At 47.6% G+C, this 19,972-nt stretch overlaps 1 protein-coding gene across 9 annotated transcripts in view; it reads right to left on the reverse strand.

Moving 5' to 3' along the window:
• ZMIZ1 (zinc finger MIZ-type containing 1) overlaps nt 1-16,285 on the reverse strand; it is a 385,595-nt gene extending 369,310 nt beyond the window's left edge. For 4 of the 9 annotated variants that reach the window (XR_015743665.1, XM_087933823.1, XM_087933822.1 and 1 more), the window contains exon 1: nt 14,249-14,931. The gene's annotated coding sequence lies outside the window, so the exon portion shown is untranslated. Of the gene's footprint in view, nt 1-14,248; nt 14,937-16,215 lie in introns of those variants that run through there. The other 5 variants (XM_087933819.1, XM_087933820.1, XM_087933818.1 and 2 more) reach the window with 4 other exon arrangements.
• Between the last annotated feature and the right edge of the window lie 3,687 nt (nt 16,286-19,972).

Here is a 19,972-nt window from a genome sequence, read left to right on the forward strand (position 1 = left end):
GTGTGTGTGTGTGTGTGTGTGTATGTATGTATGTGTGTATGTATGTGTGTATGTATGTGTGTGTGTATATATATATATATATATATATATATATATATATATATATATATATATATATATATATATAAATGTATATGTATATGTGTATACGTGTATATATATGTGTGTGTGTGTGTGTGTATTTATTTATTTATATTTGTGGGAGGGAGGTGGTTGCTACAATCAGTGATAGGAGTCAATTTTTTTTACTACCGGTTCTGTGGGCATGGATTGGTGCGCGGGGCAGGGGAAGGATACTGTAAAATCCCAATTCCCACCCCACCCCACTAACCTGCTTTCCAGCTCCATTCTCCTGTGCAGGGCAACTAAAGAAGGCCCAGCCGATCAGCTGGGACTCGAAAGGAGGAGAACAGATGGGGGCAGGGCCAGTCAGAGGCGGGATTTGCCGGTTCTCAGAACTACTCAAAATGTCCGCTACCGGTTCTCCAGAACTGGTCAGAACCTGCTGAATACCCACCTCTGGCTACAAGGCAAACAAAACTCATTGGGAAATTTCCTAAGAAGCGACAGATTATGACCTAGTTCAGACTTAACATTTCTTCCTGTTAAGGAATTCCCAGTGGATCTTAAAGTTGTTGTTGGGTTTTTTTTTTTCCCTTTTCTTTTCAAGGAGCAATTGGAAGACAGTGAGAACAATTAACCAGTGGGAACGGCTTGGCTCCAGAAGTTATTGGACATTCTTGAGAAGGGCTACCTGGACTCTCCTTTGGCTTCAAGGAAGCAGAAATGCAATAGAAATATCACACACACAAAATCACACACACACACACACACACCTTTGACCGCCTGACAGGTTGTCTGCAATTCCCACAAGACACTTAAGAGTTACCTAAATGCTTTCTTAAATCCGTCAAAACAGGCCTTGAGCAGATAGTAATAATTCTGAGCTGCTAATAGGGACCAAGTGGGAAGAAAATGGAATGTTTCCACTGAACCGGAGACCAAGAAGAGATCAAATCACCGAATGAATAGAACAGAATAACAGAGTTGGAACGCTGATGACATCGGGCCAATCACCATGAGACTATGAGTTCTAGTCCCTCCTTAGGCATGTAGCTGGCTCAATGATATTAGGCCAATCACCAGGCAAACTGTGAGTTCTAGTCCCACCTTAGGTATGAAAGCTGGCTCAATGACATTGGGCCATGAGTTCTAGTCCCACCATACATATGAAAGTCAGTTGAGTAACTTTGGGCCAGCCATTCTCTCTCATCCCAACTCACCTCCTAGGGTTATTGTTATTGTTGCTGTGGGGGAAATTAGGAAGACGTATTAGGTAGGTTTGCTACCTTGACTTACGAAGTAACAAGAGCAGGATTAAAACAATTCTAAGTAAATCTAAGCAAATAAACAGTTAGCAAGAGCAACCCAGAAAAGTGACGGTGGCAAGCCCCTTTCCTGCTGGTGACAAGGAATTTTTGCAAATCAAGATCAACAAAGTAATCAGAAATCAGGGTCAACCAGAAGGTGCCTTTTTCATTCATCTTTAGTCAGAGGAAGCGCAGGGATCGGACCAGTCCACAGGTACAAAGGACGGCATCTCTTTCATTTACTTCACATTCCCCATCAAAAACAAGCAGAGCCCCGAAATCATCTTCAAAGCCAGGATAAGAAAGCCAAATAAGAGAAAAACAAAAAAATGAGGAGACAAAAAAAAATCTAATCAGGCTCACTTTCTATTATCCGATTTGCCTCCTTCCAAGGAAGCAAAGGTTGTATTCAGCCGGTTCGGACCGGTTCTCGTGAACCGGTAGCAAAAATTTGGACTGGTTCACAGAACCAGCAAATACCAACTCTGTCTGGCCCTGCCCACCCAGCCCTGCTCTTAAAGCTGTGTGAAAACGTCCTGCATGCTTTACGGTTTATGGTTTGTGACATTTTTTTGGATAGACCATTGATTTTATGATATTTTATGCTAACGATGCCGCCTGGTGATAAGCAAAAAGGGCTGGCCAATTTCATATTGGTAACCATGTTTAGTTACCTAAACCGTTCTTTTCAGGGCCGCAAACAATAAAAATGTTAACAAAACACTAGCATCGGCCTTAGTAATTGCAACACGTATGCCACTGGGTGTGCATCAGTTCATCTGTTTTCATAGTCGTTGTAAGCATGCATTGTAAGCATGCAAGAAAATTCACAATCCCCATCCGAACAGCACCAAATTGCAAAAAGCTTATGCTTTTCATTTAAAATCCACCAGTATTTATTTCCGTATAACAATATTTGCATAGCAGTTAGCATAAAATATCATACAATCAATGGCCTATCCAAAAAGTGTCATAAACTGTAAACCATAAAGCGTACAGGACTTTTTCACACAGCTGTACCTCTCCTATATTCTACTGTTTATTAGCTCAGCTGATCTGCACGGCAGAGCAATTGCCGTGCCTCAGCTGAGCTAAAAAAACAGCACCGCTCACCAGCATTGATGCAGTAGGCATGCCTGCACAGCTCACCAGGGTTGATTCAGACGGCGGTGATTCAGCCCTGCACATGGGCGGCTCACAGCGAGCTCTCCAAACCAGTTGGAAAATTTTTTTGAGACCCATCGCTGCAAGGAAGGACCCACACCCCGAGTAGAACATCTGTCGCATGCACCAATTAAGCTTTTGTCAACACAACTAAGCGGCGCTTGCAGCCTCCCAATTTGTTCTGACACTCCTCTGTTGAAAAACAGCTCCATAGCCTTGTTTGTGGCTTTCCAAGAAGTTGATCCATTCTTTGTTTATGCCAATTTCGAGCAAGCAAAAAAAAAAAAAGAGAAGATCCTTCAAAGAGGATATCTCCCCCCCCACCCACCGCCAAGCAAGCTTGAAATACAATCTTTATTCTTTTGCATTGTGTCACAATTGCTGGCTGCAGTTTGTGTACTGTTGTTATTGCCACTAATGCACAGTAGTCACTTAGGGCTTGGTTTCCATTCTTGCCAATTAGAACCTAGCAGTCGATTTTCCTCCCCAAGGAATGTATATAGTCCACCGAAACAACAAAGTAGTGTTCCCATTAGGAGCACAAGAAAAGGAATGAACTGTGATATGAGTTTGGGTCAAGCCAATTTGCCATTTTAGCAGAAAACCACCTGTGCACAAGAGAACCGGAGCGTGGTGTATTGAATTAAGGCAGGGGTTCTTCAACTCCGACTCCTTAAAATCATAAATTAACTTGAGTTCACAAAATGGATCATGTCCTTCCTTCCTTCCTCCCTTCTTCCCTCTCTCCCTTCCTTTCCTTCCCTCTACCTTCTTTCCTTCCTCCCTCCCACCATCTTCCTTCCTTCCCTCCAACTTCCTTCCTTACTTCCACCCTCCATCCACCTTCCTTTCTCTCCCCATCCACCTTTCTTTCTTCCCTCCATCTTCCTCCCTCCCTCCCTCCATCTACTTTCTTCCTTTCCTTCCTTTCCTTCCTTCTCTCCACTTTCCTTCCTTCCTTTCCTTCCCTTCCTTACCTCTACCTACCCACCTCTCCTTCCTTCCTCTTTTTCAAGTCTTTGTTTCTTCGCGTCAGAAGTATCACATTTTTTTAAAAGGCATAACATTTAAAATATAAAATACAAGATCAAAATATGTACTAGTTAAAAAAGATCTTGCCAGAAACTAACAACGTTAATTGCATTCTGCCGTGCTACCATGAGGTGCACTGATCAGGACACAAGAGACAGGTATATGTGTGTGTGTGTGTGTGTGCATTGGTGTTGCTGTTGTTGTCTGTGTGTCACAATCACAAAGGGCAGAAGTCACCCGCAGAGCCCCATTTGTTCAGTGTTTCTGCCTTTGTAGCCACTGAGTATCAGAACTTGCAGATAATGATTTCTGCTCCTTACTTACTTTCTAATCTTCCCAGCACTCAGAAATGTGCAACCCCCTTCCAAAATATGCTTGCAACTCCCACTGGGCCAGGAGAACCCTTGGATACATTTAGGGGATTTCTAATTTGGAGTGACCATCAAGGATCCTTTCAATTATTGTCAGAAACACAGCAGCTGTCCTCTTTTGTGAAAAGCAGGAGTTTCTTTTGTTTTGTTTTTTGGGAATTTCTGGCGGAGAATTTCGGCAATGGAAATCGCTTAAGAAAACAGATTTGCTGGGACCTAAGAATTCAGCCAGAAAGTTTAGAAACCCTGTGAGAACTGGTATGAGTAAAATAAACTTGGCAGGAAATATTCTGTTGAGTGGGAGAACGTTCTGATTCTTTTTAAATGCTGGCCTGCTCAATTGGGAGTGATTTTATATCTACTCCAACTTTCTCACTTCCTCTTTGTTTACTCGGATTATCTAAGGCTAGCTTTAGAAGGCAAATGGTAGCCTCCTGCAGCCTTTTGTCCCCCAGGTGCTTTTTTCAAGAGGCAACTGGACTTTCTGGTTCTTCTTTGGAGACATTTTGCTTCTCGCCCAAGAAGCTTCTTCAGCTCTGACTGGATGGTAAGGAATGGAAGGATTTATACTCCTTGCCCACAGCTGGTCATTTGCATCCTTTTGGAGAGTCCTTGAGGCCCCTTGGAGGTTTGTCTGTATCCTCAGGTTCACTGGAGTGATGCAAATGGGTGTGGAGTCTTCTTGGAACTGCTGACAACATAGTCTTTTCAGTAGTTCCAAGGGCAAAACCCAACGGCTTTTGCGACCCTTTTGCGACCTTCTGACAAGCAAAGTCCCTTGGGAAAGCCAAATTCACTTAACAACCGTCTGACTAAAACAACTGCAGTGACCCACTTAACTGTGGTAGGAAAGATCCTAAAAAGGGACAAAATTCACAACCGCTGTCTTGCTTAAAAACAGAAATGTTGGGCCCAATTGTGGTTATAAGTCAAGGACTTTTTAAAAAATTCAATTGTGAACACTACACAGTTCAGTTCTAGGGATCATTTAGAAAGGGTCCAAATTCTCCCAGGCCCACATTTTTGTTCCTGAGTGAGACATTTGTTAAATGAATTTTGCCCCATTTTATCACTTTCCTTGCCAAATCGGTTAAGTGTTAAACTTTGTCTCCAAGAGTCTTGGTAAGTGCCATCTTCTATTGGAATCCAAAACTTTGCTCCAAACACTCAATTAAAAAGTACATTCGCAGGTGAATTTGGCAATAACAATGGAGGAGGAGGAGGAGGAGGAGGAGGAGGAGGAGGAGGAGGAGGAGGAGGAGGAGGAGGAGGAGGAAGAGAAGAAGAAGAAGAAGAAGAAGAAGAAGAAGAAGAAGAAGAAGAAGAAGAAGAAGAAGAAGAAGAAGAGAAGGGAAGGGAAGGGAAGGGAAGGGAAGGGAAGGGAAGGGAAGGGAAGGGAAGGAAGGAAGGAAGGAAGGAAGGAAGGAAGGAAGGAAGGAAGGAAGGAAGGAAGGAAGAATCACAAAGTACCAAGACTTACAAACTGAAGTTGAGTGACTTTGGAAAAAGAAATTGTGTGTTATCCCAATTGTAATTGGAGCCCTTGGCGCAATACCTAAAGGGCTGCCTCGCTATTTGGAAATCCTGAATTTATCAGACTTGAATACCCTGATTCTACAAAAAAACACCACCCTACTTGAAACAGCTTATATCCTCCGATGCTACCTGAACAGTTCCTAGGTCCTCGGTTAGGACTCGAGCTGTTGAACTACCAACCAGCCCCAAAGGCTGTGAAACTCATTAAAGATTAACCAATAACAACAACAACAAAACAACAATAATACAATATAGATGCTCCAAATGACTTTTCAAACACACTTGTAAAGCCAAGTCATATGTTAAGAATCGTGGAAAATACATCTAGAACCTAGGAAACTATGATGCTGGAGGAGGAGGAGGAAGAAGAAGAGGAAGAAGAGGACGAGGAGGGGCTGTGGGGTCCTTGGTGCTCTCGAAGCTTGCTTGTTTTCTTACAGACGTTTCGTGACCCAACTAGGTAACAACATCAGTGCCAGAACCTTGCTTAGAAAAACACCAATAGAATCCCTAGAAACAATTAAGTTCTCCTCCCCTACCATCCGTAGGCCTTTCCATGCCTCTGGATTGGCACACTGCAGTGTTACTATTTGTTTTGATTCAGATATTTACTTCCTAGCAAGTGAGCTGTGTTTAATTTCACTCAATTATAACACATCTTTTATCGCCAAAGCTGCCACTGCATTGTTCCAAAGCACTCTTTCACAGATAATGCTGCTAATTATAATTATTAATCTGTTTTTTTTCTTTCCCCCAACATCCTCAATCTTGCTTGAAGTTTAGAGGGCTGCAAATATGATCAAACCTTGAGCCCTCCTTTTGAGTTTCTTTTTTTTTTTTCTTCAGTGAGCATGAAGCTAAAATTCTGTTTTTCAAGAACAGCAAGCCCATCTTTGGATTCCAAAACCATTAAAAAAAACCTTTGCCTTTGTTTATAGAGAGAAACCCAGATTTGAAAGGCAAAGTGTAAAACCCTACAGAACTTTAAAAGAGACACAGAGAGAGAGAGACACACAGAGAGAGAGACAGAGAGAAAGAAAGAGAAAGACAGAGAGAGAGAGAGAGAGACACAGAGAGAGAGACAGAGAGAAAGAAAGAGAAAGACAGAGAGAGAGAGAGAGAGAGAGAGAGAGAGGGAGACATACACAGAGAGAGGGAGAGACAGGGAGAGAGAGAGAGAGACAGAGAGGGAGAAACAGAGAGACAGACAGACAGAGGGGAAGAGACAGAGAGACAGAGACAGAGACAGACACAGAGAGGGAGGGAGAGAGACAGACACAGAGAGGGAGGGAGAGAGACAGACAGAGAGAGGGGGGAGAGGGGAAGAGAGAGAGAGAGAGAAAGACAGAGAGAGAGAGAGAGAGGGAGAGGGAGGGAGACAGAAAGAGTCAGAGAGAGATAGGGAGAGAGAGACAGAGAGAGAGAGACAGAAAGGGAGAAAGACAGACAGACAGACAGACAGACAGACAGACAGATGGAGGGAAAGAGACAGAGACAGAAAGACAGAGACAGAGACAGAGAGGGGGGGGGAGAGAGAGAGACAGAGACAGACACAGAGAGGGAGGGAGAGAGACAGACAGAGAGAGGGGGAGAGGGGAAGAGAGAGAGAGAGAAAGACAGAGAGAGAGAGAGAGAGGGGAGAGGGAGGAGACAGAAAGAGTCAGAGAGAGATAGGGAGAGAGAGACAGAGAGAGAGAGACAGAAAGGGAGAAAGATAGACAGACAGACAGACAGACAGATGGAGGGAAAGAGACAGAGACAGACCGAGAGAGGGGAAAAGAGACAGAGACAGAAAGAGAGGGGAAAAGAGAGAGACAGAAAGACAGAGACAGAGACAGAGAGAGGGGGGGAGAGAGAGAGAGAGTCAACTTCTACATTTCTCAAGTCACTTAATGAAGATCTATATCACAAGCAGGACTGAAAAGCAGCACCACAGAGCTTTATAAGTGGCACAAGATTACCCAGAAAACTTTCCAAAAACAACCTTTTGAAAATATATCCATTATTCTCAATTCGTACCAGCAGAAAACATTTTGGAAGCTACCGCTTGAAAATGGTTTTACGCTCAACATGCATACAGGTAGTTCTCCGTGCACGACCACAACAGAGTCCAGAATTTCTATGGGTTAAGCAAGGCGCTTCTTCCATGAGTTTTGGCCCCAATTTACAATCTTTCTCGCCGCGCTTCTTAACGGAATCCCTGCGCTTGTTAAATTAAGAACACGAGTGTTAAGCACATCTGGATTTCCCCATTGAATTTGCTCGTCAGGAGGTTGCAAAGGGGGAATCACGTGCGCCCCCTGGAACCCCACAACTGTCATAAATATGAGTCAGTCGCCAAGCGTCCCAATTTTGATCTCATGCACAGGGAAGACAGCAACGGTTGTAACTGTGAAAAACTGTCATAACTCACTACCGGTATTTCAGTGCCATTGTAGCTTTGAACGATAACTAAACAAAATGTTGTTTAAGTTGGGGGCTACCTACCCGGTTTCCCTGAAAATACAACCTACCCCAAAAGTAAGTCCTAGCTTGATTTTTACACATGCACGCAATATAAGCCCTACCCACCCCGCAAATAAATAAGCCCTAATTAAGACCCCAGCCAATTTTTACCCAGTGGATGGGTAAAAATTAAGCTAGGGTAGGGATAGGGTGGTGGTGGAGCTGCCCTACTTCTTACCTTTGGACAGTTGTAGCCAGGCCTCGCACAGCCCAACACCTGCCTTGCCGGGCCATTTCTTCTGCAGCCGGCAAAGCTGGCAAGGTTCGATCCAGAGCTCTGTTACTCGCTGCAGAGGCCTTCAGGAAAACCTTGCCGGCTGCAGAAGAAGAAGTTCCTGCAGGCCTCCGATAGCAAAATGGCAGCCAGGGGTGACGTGCACACGTGGGGTTATTCAGTGGATGGCATCCCCCTCAAAATAAGACCCGGTGCCTTTTTTGGTGGCAAAAAAATATAAGACAGGGTCTTATTTTGGGGAAAACACGGTATTTCAGTGCCATCGTAGCTTTGAACGATAATGAAACAAACCATTGTTCAGCTTTGAGCTACCTATATGTTATTTATTTTGTAGGCAATAAACTTTTCCACTTCTTTTTCAGTATCGCCATTTCAAAATCCAACATCGCTCAAGTCTTTTGCAGAGACGTGCATTTTGCAAGCCTGCTTATAAACATTAGCTGCCAGCCCCGCCTTGTCTCTTACTCTATGTAGTATCCTTCACAGTCCCCCAAATGAGGGGGAAGAGAGCTTTAGCCACGTCCATGGAACCACCCACATATTCCATTGCAAAGATCTTGCTTTCAGTGGGCCTTTTGTTCCATGGCTGGCATTTCACCATCCTCAAGTTGAACAGGAAAAAGGTCATCCCTGATCCTCCTGACTTTCATACATCTGAATCAGGCCCTAACAGGAGATCAATCCTAACAGAATAACAAAGTTGGAAGGGATCTTGCAGGTCATCTAGTCCAACCCTCCCCCCCTCGGCCCAAAAAGGAGACAACAACAAGGCATCTTCAGAACCCCATCTGAAAATTGCCATCTCTGCTAACTGTCTGGGTAAATTGACTGCTTTGATTAAAGAAAAAAAAACACAATTATTTTTTTTTCTACTTGGAAACAGCTTCTGGACTTTGTGCTTGGGGTGTGAGTGGGGACGAAATGAAACTTTGATTTTGGGGTTTTGTGGATTAGATAGTTTGTTGCTGCAGAAATGGCTGGTTTACCTTACTGTGTAAAAGTAAAAAGTTGAGGTTTGATGTTACTATATTTAACAGATTAACAGAGTTGGAAGGGACCTTGTAGGTCATCTAGTCCAACCCCCAGCCCAAGCAGGAGACCCTACACCATTTCTGACAGATGGCAGTCCAGTCTCTTCTTGAAAGCCTCCAGGGATGAAGCTCCCACAACTTCCGAGGGCAACTTCTGTTCCATCGGTTGATTGTTCTCAAGGTCAGAAAATATATTATTTCTAGGTTGAATCTCTCCTCGATCAGTTTCTGTCCATTGTTCCTTGTCTGGCCTTCGGGTGCCTTGGAGAACAGCTTGACCCCTTTCTCTCTGTGGCAGCCCCACCAATATTAGAACACTGCTCTCCTGTCTCCCCTGGTCCTTCTCTTCACTAGACTATCCATGCCCAGTTCCTGCAACCGTCCATTGTATGTTTCAGCCTCCAGTTCCCTAACTAAAAAAAGACTGGTGTTGAAGAGTAGGCAGAATGGAGGAAGGGGAGGTGAAAGGGAGAGAGAGAGAGAGAGGGAGGGAGGGAGGGAGGGGAGAGAGAGAGAGAGAGAGAGAGAGAAGTTGAAGTGAGCACCAACGTTGCAAGATGAGCTTCCAATTTGCAGAACCAACCACCACGCCAGCAGAAGTTTGCCAATGGAGTCTCCTTGCAGTTGCACTTCTCAGTTATAGGTGGTTATTCCTCACGCAGTGGTGGGTTTCCATTTTTTCCCACCTACTGGTTCGGAAAGCACGCTCCTCTATTCAACATTTCCACAACCGGTTTATGAGAACTGGTCCGAACCGTCTGAATACTCCCCCTTTCTGTTCTCACACTTAACGTCCGTTACCCCATCCCCAAGTGGTCACGTGATTGAAATCCAGATGTTTTTGCGACTGGTTCATGGTTATGATGGAATCATGGGATTTCCTCCCTTTGCGGAACCTTCCATGGGAAAACCAGATCGACAACCACCGTGTGACTAACTGGACCACTGCAGGGATTCGCCTAACAAACGGTGGCAAGGAAGTTTTGTAAAATGGGGCAAAACTCACTTAGCCGCCATCTCATTTAGTAACGGAAGTGCCGGCTCAACTGCGGTCGTATGTGCAGGATACTGAATGAATTTGGGAGTTGTGTTTGGAGGTTGAACTTTCCTGTTCTTCCGGTCGCTCCTTACCAAGTCTACAAGGCTTCTTGGAGCTCTTTTAAGGAATGACACCAATGTTATGATAACCAGATGCTGCTTCTTCCCACACACACACACACACACACAGAGACCCCAAAGGAAAAAAAAATAGAGAAAGGGCTGGATTTTCCTCATACCACCTTTTCTTTCCCTAAAATGTTGAACTTTTAAAACCAGTTCCACCCCCCGCAACCTTCCAGCCACCTTGTTGTGTGGTCTGTTGGTTGTCCAGGCCTTTTTGCACTGACAAATGGAAATGTTACAAGCCTGCATTCCCTCACAGCCACCTTTAAGCCAAGATCTGACTTCGGTTTAATTTATGAGGCTCGTTAAGTTCCAGGCCAGGCCCCAATATTGCTTCTCTCCTGTTAAGGCTCCTCGAGTGAGAAAAAGACAGCATTTTTTTTCTTTTTTCTTTTTTGCAAATGGACAAAAGGCCAGGAAAACCATCATCTAATCCAGTGAGTGAGGGGCTGGGCTCCCCTCCCCCTTGGATCCCCCCACCCTGGTCTGACTCTGACCCTTTTAGAGGCTACACCCAAGGGAGCCCACCCACCCTGGCCCTAATCTCCTCTCGCAAACCCCCTCCCCCCTAATGCTAGCATATAATCGTGCCACCATTAACCTTTCCAGTTTCTAAGAGCCAAGAGCCCACTGCAAATCCAAGCATCCTTCTCCAGCCCCCTCCCCAGCCCCCCTTCCTTCCTCATCTTCCCCAAGGCAGCCTTGGGACTCCAAAGCTTTTGCCCTTTCAGAGGGTCTCTCGGTCCCACTGGATTGCGCCCCCAGGCATCCAGTGGCTATTCAAGGTTTCTAAAAATAAAAAAGAAAAAGGCCACTTCATTTCCCCCCCTCCCCCAAAAGAAAGCTCAGCCCATTCTCGCAGGCATTCATGAGCCTTTCAATCCTGTTCCTGCTTTCTTACTGTCTCTTGGAAACCTTTCAGAGGGCATTTGTTCAACCTGCCAAGTTAAATCCTTCACTCTCATGTCAAGGGGGACGGGGGAATGAAAGGAGGGGGGAGGGGAGAGAGAGAGAGAGAGAGAGAGAAAGAGAGGGAAGGAGTGACACACAGAGAGAGAAACAGAAAGAGAGAGAGAGAGAGAGACAGATAGACAGACAGACAGAGGGAAGGAGTGACACACACAGACAGAGAAACAGATATAGTTAGACAGATAGATGGAGAGAGAGAGAGAGAGAAAGGGAGAGACAGACAGAGAGAGGGAGGGAGGGAATGACACACAGAGAGAGAAACAGAAAGAGAGAGAGACAGACAGACAGACAGAGGGAAGGAGTGACACACACACAGAGAGAAACAGATATAGTTAGATAGATAGATGGAGAGAGAGAGAGAGAAAGGGAGAGACAGATAGAGAGAGGGAGGGACACAGAGAGAGAGAAAGAGAGAGAGAGAGACATACAGAGAGAGGAGGGAGGGAGCGACACAGAGAGAGAAACAGATAGAGAGACAGAGAGACAGAGAGGGAGACATACAGAGAGAGGGAGTGAGGGAGTGACACACACAGAGAGAGAGAGAGAGAGAGAGAGAGAGAGAGAGAGAGAGAGAGAGATTGCTCAGAACACCGAGTGTCACATTAGAGTCAGTTCTTCTGGCCCCAGAACATCATTTAAGAGATCAGATCAGTAATTCCAGTTTTGTCCATCTGTCTGTTTGTAGGAGACATGTGCACGCCCCAAACACACACAACTCCCAGGGATGATAGGGGACGCCAGACTTCCAAGCCAACCTCTCTCTCTCTCTCTCTCTCTCTCTGTGAGCCAACTCAAACGTCCTACCCTGCGGGGGCCAGGCTGAGCTTCCCAATCCCCCTCCCTCCCTTTTCCTTTAATTGCCCCCTTTTAATTCAAGAGGAAGGGGTGGGGGGGGGTGTCTTCTGGAAAGGAAGGGGGGCTAGTTCTGAAATGGAGGCCTTCTTCCTTCCTTCTCCTGCTCCTTCCCATGTGGGCGCTTCCAGGCAAAAAACATCACACCTCCCCTCACCCCCCAAAAAAAGTTTGCAGGACAGAAGAAACAAAATACTTTGGATTCCCCATTCCCTCCCCCTCCCACCCTCTCCTTCCCCTCCCCCCTCCTGTTTCTAAATCAGCCTTGGAGACTTTCTCCAGGGTTAAAAAGCAGGAACCCCCAGGCTCCTGTTTGAACTGCTGGCATTGCTGGACGATTGCGTCCTTCTGCTTTATTTTTAATTTTACCGGCTAACATTCCACCCAGAGAGAGGAAGGAGGGAGAGACCCTCCTCATACTCCCCATTTTAATCTCTCTCTCTCTCTCTCTCTCTCTCTCTCTCTCTCTCTCTCTCTCTCTCTCTCCACCCTCTATCTCTCTGCCTCTGTCTCTGTCTCTTTTCCTCTTTCTTCCTGTCTTTCTCTCTTTCTCCCTCTCTCTGTCCCTTTCTCTCTTTCTCCTTCTGTCTCTTTCTCTCTCTCCCTCTCTCTCTCTCTCTCTCTCTCACACACACACTCACAGAGACCCTTTCCCTGCGCTCCCCCTTCTCCTGGCCTTCTTGGACAGATGTACGAGGGGAGGGGCGGCTATTCAAGCCCTTCCCTCCCCCACTCTCCCTCCCACACTCCAGCCTTACTTAGCTAGCCAGGCCTCAATTCCCAAGCCTGGTTCTTCCTTCCCAACCGGCTCTTCTTCCCCGCCGCTCACACATCCTTTCCACGCGCCCCCACCCCCCCGATCCACAAAGGCACCGTTTGGGGGGGTTGTTTTGTTTTTAGGAAAAAGCGCTTTTTGCCGGAGTGGAAAGCCGGGTCAGGAGCCGGGAGGGGGGGGAGGGGGTTGAAGGGGATAGGTGGGAGAGCCAGGAAAAGCAAAGGGTTTGGGCGGGCGGGGGGGGGTGTGTGGAAACACGCCTGCACCCTCAGTCCCACCAGCCAAACCAGCAGCTTTATTTTTAAACCTTTTTTTTTTTTTTTGTTTGGTTTTTTGTTTGGTTTTAATGCCACAACCGAGCCTCGCGCTCTGCTTTTTTTTTTTGTTTTGTTTTTTGGGTCTTTTTTGTTGTTGTTGCCGCTTCCCTTGCAAAAGGCAACCTTGTTGCGGCTCCTCCAAACTTCAGATCCACAAACATAACACAACACACACACACACACACACACAGAGACAAAAGAAACCCCTCTGGCGGATCGATCAGGAGGGAACGCAGATTTATTCTTGCCCGGGTTTATTGATTATTTACTGTCCTTGCACGCTTCCGCGTCTTCTCCCTCCTCGTAGGGATTACTATTCATATATATATATAACCAAATAAAACACCTGGTTCTCTCTCTCTCTCTCTCTCTCAACCCATCCCACCACCACCCTCTCTTGGCCACCGCGGAGGCCAAAAAAAAGGGGGAAAGAAAAGAAAGCAAAATAAGCGGCAACTTATTTCATCTCTCAGGCCAATCAATTAAGCGCATCCCTCTTTCTCTCTCAGCCCCCCGCCCCCCGCCTCAGGGAGCTCCCAGGCTTCCCCCACCTCCAGCGCGCGCGCCTTCAACGATTCCCGAAAAGCACCCCGGCCCCTTTAAGAAGTCTTCCCACACTCTACCGCTGGCAAGAGACCGTCGCTGGAGACTGTGAGAGGCCCCCGGTTTTTTTTTTTTTGCAAGCTGACTACCCAAAGCCCGACCGGTCGCCAGCTCCATGCAAGCCCGCCTGCCCTCCTCTCTCTCTCCTCTCTCGTTTCGCCTCTCGGGGGCTTCCCATTGTTTTCTTTGCAAGCCCCCCTCCACCGCCCCCGGCCTGAGGAGGGAGGGAGGGAGGGGAAACCCACCCACCCACTTACCTACCCACCCACCCACCCACTCCCAAAAACGGAAGGACTGCCGGGACCCCAGGACGCAAAAACTTACCCTTAAGCTTCGGCGCTCGGAGACGCTGAGCAGCAGCTGGGGCGACCGGCGGGCGAGAAACGCATAGGGAAGCCGGCGGGCAAAGGAAAGGGGGAAAAAACACAACATCCAAAGGCCAAAAGGGAGAAACGGCATGGAAAGAAGAAGGAGGAGGAGGAGGAGGGAAAAAAACAACCCCTCCCAATATTGTCGTTTCTTCCACCCTCCCCTTTTTTTTCCTCGCCCTGCGGATTTGCAGGTCGTGCGGTCCGGCGCGGCTGGGGGAGGGCGGGAGGGGGAGGTGAAGTTTTGTGTGTGTGTCTGTGTGTGTGTGTGTGTCTGTGTGTCTTATTCCCTTGCTTTTTCCGGGGAGGAAGAGGCGAAGGGAGAAAATAATGAGATTTTTTTGTTGTTGTTTAAAAAAAAAAAACCCGAAGAATTAGGATTTTTTTTCTCTTTTTTAAAAAAAAAGCAACAACCAACCAACCTCAGCCTTCACCCAGCCAAAGGGGAGGAAGGGGGAAGGGGGGCGGCAAGAAATAAAATAAATAAATAAAAGAGCACCGCGTTAGTAGAAAGAATAAAAGTGAATCAACTCGGCAGAGAGAGAGAGAAGCCCAGCAAGTTGAAGTGTCAAATTACAGGGGCTATTTTATTACCAAAGGGCCCCGCGCTGCCGGCTGTTGGCAAAACCTGTCCCAGATTCCTATCGGAAAGGGAGCTGCGAGTAAGACGCCTTCCGCTGGCTGGCTGGCTGGCTGGCTGGCTCCCTCCCCCCCCCTTTCCCTTCTCCGCCTCCCCCCGCCCTCCCCAAGCTCCCTTCGCTTCCACTCCACCTTCTTGACCACCGAAAGTTACAGTCTTGAAAAGCCAAGTTGAACAACGCAAATAATTGTCTTTCGATCCCTCCCCCACCACCTCTCCCCCCCCCCCGCATCAAAGGGGAGAACTTCCTGTCTGGGGAAGCCAACTGAATGGCAGCCGGACCCGCTGATTGATAAATAATTTTTTTAAAAAAAATCACCGGAGGAGGGGGCGAGAGAGAGAGAAGAAAGAGATAGAAAGAGAGAGAGAGAGAGAGACGAGAGCTAGAGAGAGAGAAGAGAGAGAGAGAAGAGAGAGAGAGAGAGACGAGAGCTAGAGAGAGAGAGAGAGAGATACAGGAAAAGAGAGAGAGAGAAAAGATAGAAAGAGAGGGAGAGAGAGAGACGAGAGCTAGAGAGAGAGAAAGAGAGGGAGAGAAAGAGAGAGAGAGAGACGAGAGCTAGAGAGAGAGAAAGAGGGAGAGAAAGAGAGAGAGAGAGACGAGAGCTAGAGAGAGAGAGAGAGAGAGAGACAGGAAAAGAGAGAGAGAGAAAGAGATAGAAAGAGAGAGAGAGCGAGAGAGACCGAGAGAAAAGGGGGGGCGAGACACCGAGAGAGAAAGAGAGAGAGACGTACAGAGAGAGAGAAAGAGATACAGAGAGAGAAAGAGAGGAGACAGAGAGAGAGGGGGAGGAAAGGGGGACCCCACCCCGCGAAGCTTTGGGCACTTTCTTCGCCGTTCTCCGCAGGGAAACCCCACTTCCTTCACACTCAGGGCTCGCTCGCGTGCAAAACCAGCTGCCTTCCGCTTTGCACGCTTATTGTTTGCCGTTCGGGGGAGAACGCGGAGCTCCGGGAATGGGGGGTGTTGAGAGACGGGGTTTTCCTACGAGGCTGGACTGGTCGCTTCCCCCACCCCCAGACCCCTTTCCCCCTCTCCCGGCCCTTCCCGGACCGACCGACCCCGGCTTGGGTCCTTCGAGCGCAGCGGGATCCGGCTTTCCTCCCAGGATACCGCGCAAACCAGACGGGCGCCCGACGAGATAGTTGGGAGAGAGACGAGCCTGTCTAAGCCACGATTCATAGGTGTGGGCGTGGGGGGTGTAGGGTTTGCTCCCCAGGTAAGCGGCGACCCCCACCCCACGCAACCCTCCCCACCCCCGAAAAAACCACCCTCTTTCTACCTGTTTGGAGAAGAAACCTGGCCGGAGCCTCGCGGGAGGCTTACTTCGGAATAAAAGCCGGTTTACCCTTGGCGTTTCGTTAAAAGGCGTTGCGACAGTCGAGACCCCTCAAAAGCTGCTGCGTTTTATGTTCGTTTTTCTCTTTTATTTATTTTTTTATAAGCGGTGCCAATTTATTTATTTATTTATTTATTTATTTCTTATTTTTCGTTTATTTATTTAAATTTATTTATTTTCATTTATTGATTTATTGAAATTTATTTTCATTGGTTTACTGATTTACTTAAATTCATTTTTTTATTTTATTTTATTGATTTATATTTCATTTTTTTCTTCATTTTTGTTTTCTTTCATTTTCTTTACTTATATTTATTTAATTTATTTTTCTTTTCTTTTTTTAAAAAAAAAATTATTTAATTTATTTAACTTATTTTTTATTCTTTTTAATTAATTAATTTATTTTTGTTTTGCTTTATTTTATTTATTTATTTATTTATTTTTATTTCATTTGAATTCATTTTTATTCATTCATTCATTCATTCCTTTCTTTATTTATTTTTAAACTGGCCCCGGGTGCACAGAAAGAACCTGGCCGGGGCCAACCGGATCCCAAAAGATGCCCCCACCCCCCACCCCAGGGAAAGTCCCAATCGGGATAGCACCAGAGAGAACCTGAGGGAGGGCCAACATGGGAGGGAGGGGCTTCTGCTCCAGGGGGGAGGGGCAGAGGGCGTGGATTTAAAAACTCCCCCTTCCTGCGGGGGGGGGGGTGGAGACCCCTTCCCCCCCACGCGCCTTTTTTGTAAGGGGGTTTCTTCATTTGCCCCCCACCCCACCCACTCAATAGAAAGGAGAGTTCGCAGCAGCCTCTCTCTTCCTGTCTGCCTTCTTAGGACCCTCCTTGGCTTCCCCCTGGGAGAGGCGGGGTAGGGGGGGGAAGAGAAGTCGGGTTTCGGCCCCGCGCAAGAAGCGCGATCCTGGCCGGCCTGCCTGCCTTGCGCAAGCAAAAAGCTCCTTTGGAGACTCTGCCCAGCCCCGAAATAGTTTCAACCCCGAGAACCGAGCTGCTCCAGCCCCAATCCTACGACTTTATGGGGGCGGGAGTGGGGGGCAAAGGTGGCAGGGCTGGTGGGGAGACAAAAGTCGGGACCTCTCCCCCCCCAAAAGTCAAGAGAAGTGAACGAACGAGACCCCCACTTTGCAAATGTTGGGGATCCCATCTTTTTTTTTTTTTAAAGCAAGACGGGGTGCTGCCTCCAAATGCGTCTCACCCCCCCCCCCACTCCTCTGCTCCCCCAAATATTTCCAGGCCACCCACTGGAAGGAGAGCAAGCAACGTGCGTTAAGTTAGCCCCCCCACACAAACACACACACCGGCTGCTCGGAAAGGAGGCCAGGACCTCGGTGTCACTCCAATTCCACTGCTTCTCCGCCTGCCTTGTTTTGTGGGGGTACCAGGGAAGGAGAGAAGGAAGGTAGGAAAGGAGGGAGAGAAGGAAGGAAGGAAAGGAGGGAGGGAAGGAAGGAAAGGAGGGAGGGAGGAAGGAAGGAAGGAGGGAGAGGGAAGGAAGGAAAGGACGGAGGGAGGGAGAAAGGAAGGAAGGAAGGAAGGAAGGAAGGAAAGGGAGGGGAAGGAAGGAAAGGAGGAAGGAAAGGGAGGGGAAGGAAGGAAAGGAGGAAGGAAATGCGGGGAGGAGGAAGGAAGGAAAAAGGAGGGAGAGGGAAGGAAGAAGGGAGGGAGGAAGGAAGGAAAGAAGGGAGGGAGGAAGGAAAGGAGGGAGAGAGGGAAGGAAGGAAGGAAAGGAGAAAGGAAAGGGAGGGGGAAGGAAGGAAAGGAGGAAGGAAATGCGGGGGGAGGGAAGGAAGGAAAAAAGGAGGGAGAGGGAAGGAAGAAGGGAGGGAGGAAGGAAGGAAAGAAGGGAGGGAGGAAGGAAAGGAGGGAGAGAGGAAGGAAGGAAGGAAAGGAGAAAGGAAGGAAGGAAAGGAGGGAGGGGAAGGAAGGAAGGAAAGAAGGGAGGGAGGAAGGAAGGAAGGAAGGAAGGAAGGAAAAGGAGGGAGGGAGGAAGGAAGGAAGGGAGGGAGAGGGAAGGAAGGAAAGGAGGGAGGGAGGGAGAAAGGAAGGAAGGAAGGAAGGAAGGAAGGAAAGGGAGGGGGAAGGAAGGAAAGGAGGAAGGAAAGGGAGGGGGAAGGAAGGAAAGGAGGAAGGAAATGCGGGGGAGGGAAGGAAGGAAAAAAAGGAGGGAGAGGGAAGGAAGAAGGGAGGGAGGAAGGAAGGAAAGAAGGGAGGGAGGAAGGAAAGGAGGGAGAGAGGGAAGGAAGGAAGGAAAGGAGAAAGGAAGGAAGGAAAGGAGGGAGGGGGAAGGAAGGAAGGAAAGAAGGGAGGGAGGAAGGAAGGAAGGGAAGGAAGGAAGGAAAGGAGGGAGGGAGGAAGGAAGGAAGGGAGGGAGAGGGAAGGAAGGAAAGGAGGGAGGGAGGGAGAAAGGAAGGAAGGAAGGAAGGAAGGAAGGAAGGAAAGGGAGGGGAAGGAAGGAAAGGAGGAAGGAAAGGGAGGGGAAGGAAGGAAAGGAGGAAGGAAATGCGGGGGAGGGAAGGAAGGAAAAAGGAGGGAGAGGGAAGGAAGAAGGGAGGGAGGAAGGAAGGAAAGAAGGGAGGGAGGAAGGAAAGGAGGGAGAGAGGGAAGGAAGGAAGGAAAGGAGAAAGGAAGGAAGGAAAGGAGGGAGGGGAAGGAAGGAAGGAAAGAAGGGAGGGAGGAAGGAAGGAAGGGAAGGAAGGAAGGAAAGGAGGGAGGAGGAAGGAAGGAAGGGAGGGGAGGGAAGGAAGGAAAAAGGAGGAGAGGGAAGGAAGAAGGGAGGGAGGAAGGAAGGAAAGAAGGGAGGGAGGAAGGAAAGGAGGGAGAGAGGGAAGGAAGGAAGGGAAGGAGAAAGGAAGGAAGGAAAGGAGGGAGGGGGAAGGAAGGAAGGAAAGAAGGGAGGGAGGAAGGAAGAAGGGAGGGAGGAAGGAAGGAAAGAAAGAGAGGGAAGGAAGGGAAGGAAGAAGGAAGGAAGGAAAGGAGGGAGAGAGGAAGGAAGACAGACAGAAGTTGATTTTCCATCTTTAAAAAGAAGAAGAAAAGAAGGTGGAGGCAGGCGGGGAAGAAGAAAAATAATCTTTCCCAGCTTCATGTCAATCTCCTGCAATCTGATGCCCAGTATCCTAAGGATGGGGGGAGGGAGAATCTTTGATCTCTAGGGCAGTAGTAACCAACTGGGGATCTGTGGACGACCAGTGCTCCGCCAGAAAATGTTGGTGGTCCACAGAAAAATTATTTGCATTTTTTAAAATATTGTACTAAATACTATTTATCTTTTTTTTAAAAAGTATCAGTGGTCCGAGGGATTTAAAAATTATGAATTTATTGGTGACTCCCTGCTCTAAAGTGCCAGAAAAAAATGACAAGATGCCTTGGATTGAGTCATAGAATACCAAGAGTGGGAAGGGGCCTTCGAGATCATCTAGTCCAACCCCCCGCTCAAGCAGGAGACCCTACACCGTTTCTGATAGATGGCAGCCCAATTTCTACTTGGGAGTCTCCAGGGATGAAGCTGTAACAGGCAGCCCTTGACTTACAACGGCTCCTTTTAGCGACGGTCCCAAAATCCCTACGGCACCAAATGAAAGTGGCTTCTGACCATTTTTTTTTTTCACACTTTATAACCCTTTCTAGCATCCGCCTCCCCCAATTGTGATCAAACCTCACAGGCTTGGCCAACTGGTTCAT

Source organism: Pseudonaja textilis, chromosome 4, assembly GCF_049901715.1.
Source record: "Pseudonaja textilis isolate UNSWEBS1 chromosome 4, rPseTex1.2, whole genome shotgun sequence".
NCBI lineage: Eukaryota > Metazoa > Chordata > Lepidosauria > Squamata > Elapidae > Pseudonaja > Pseudonaja textilis.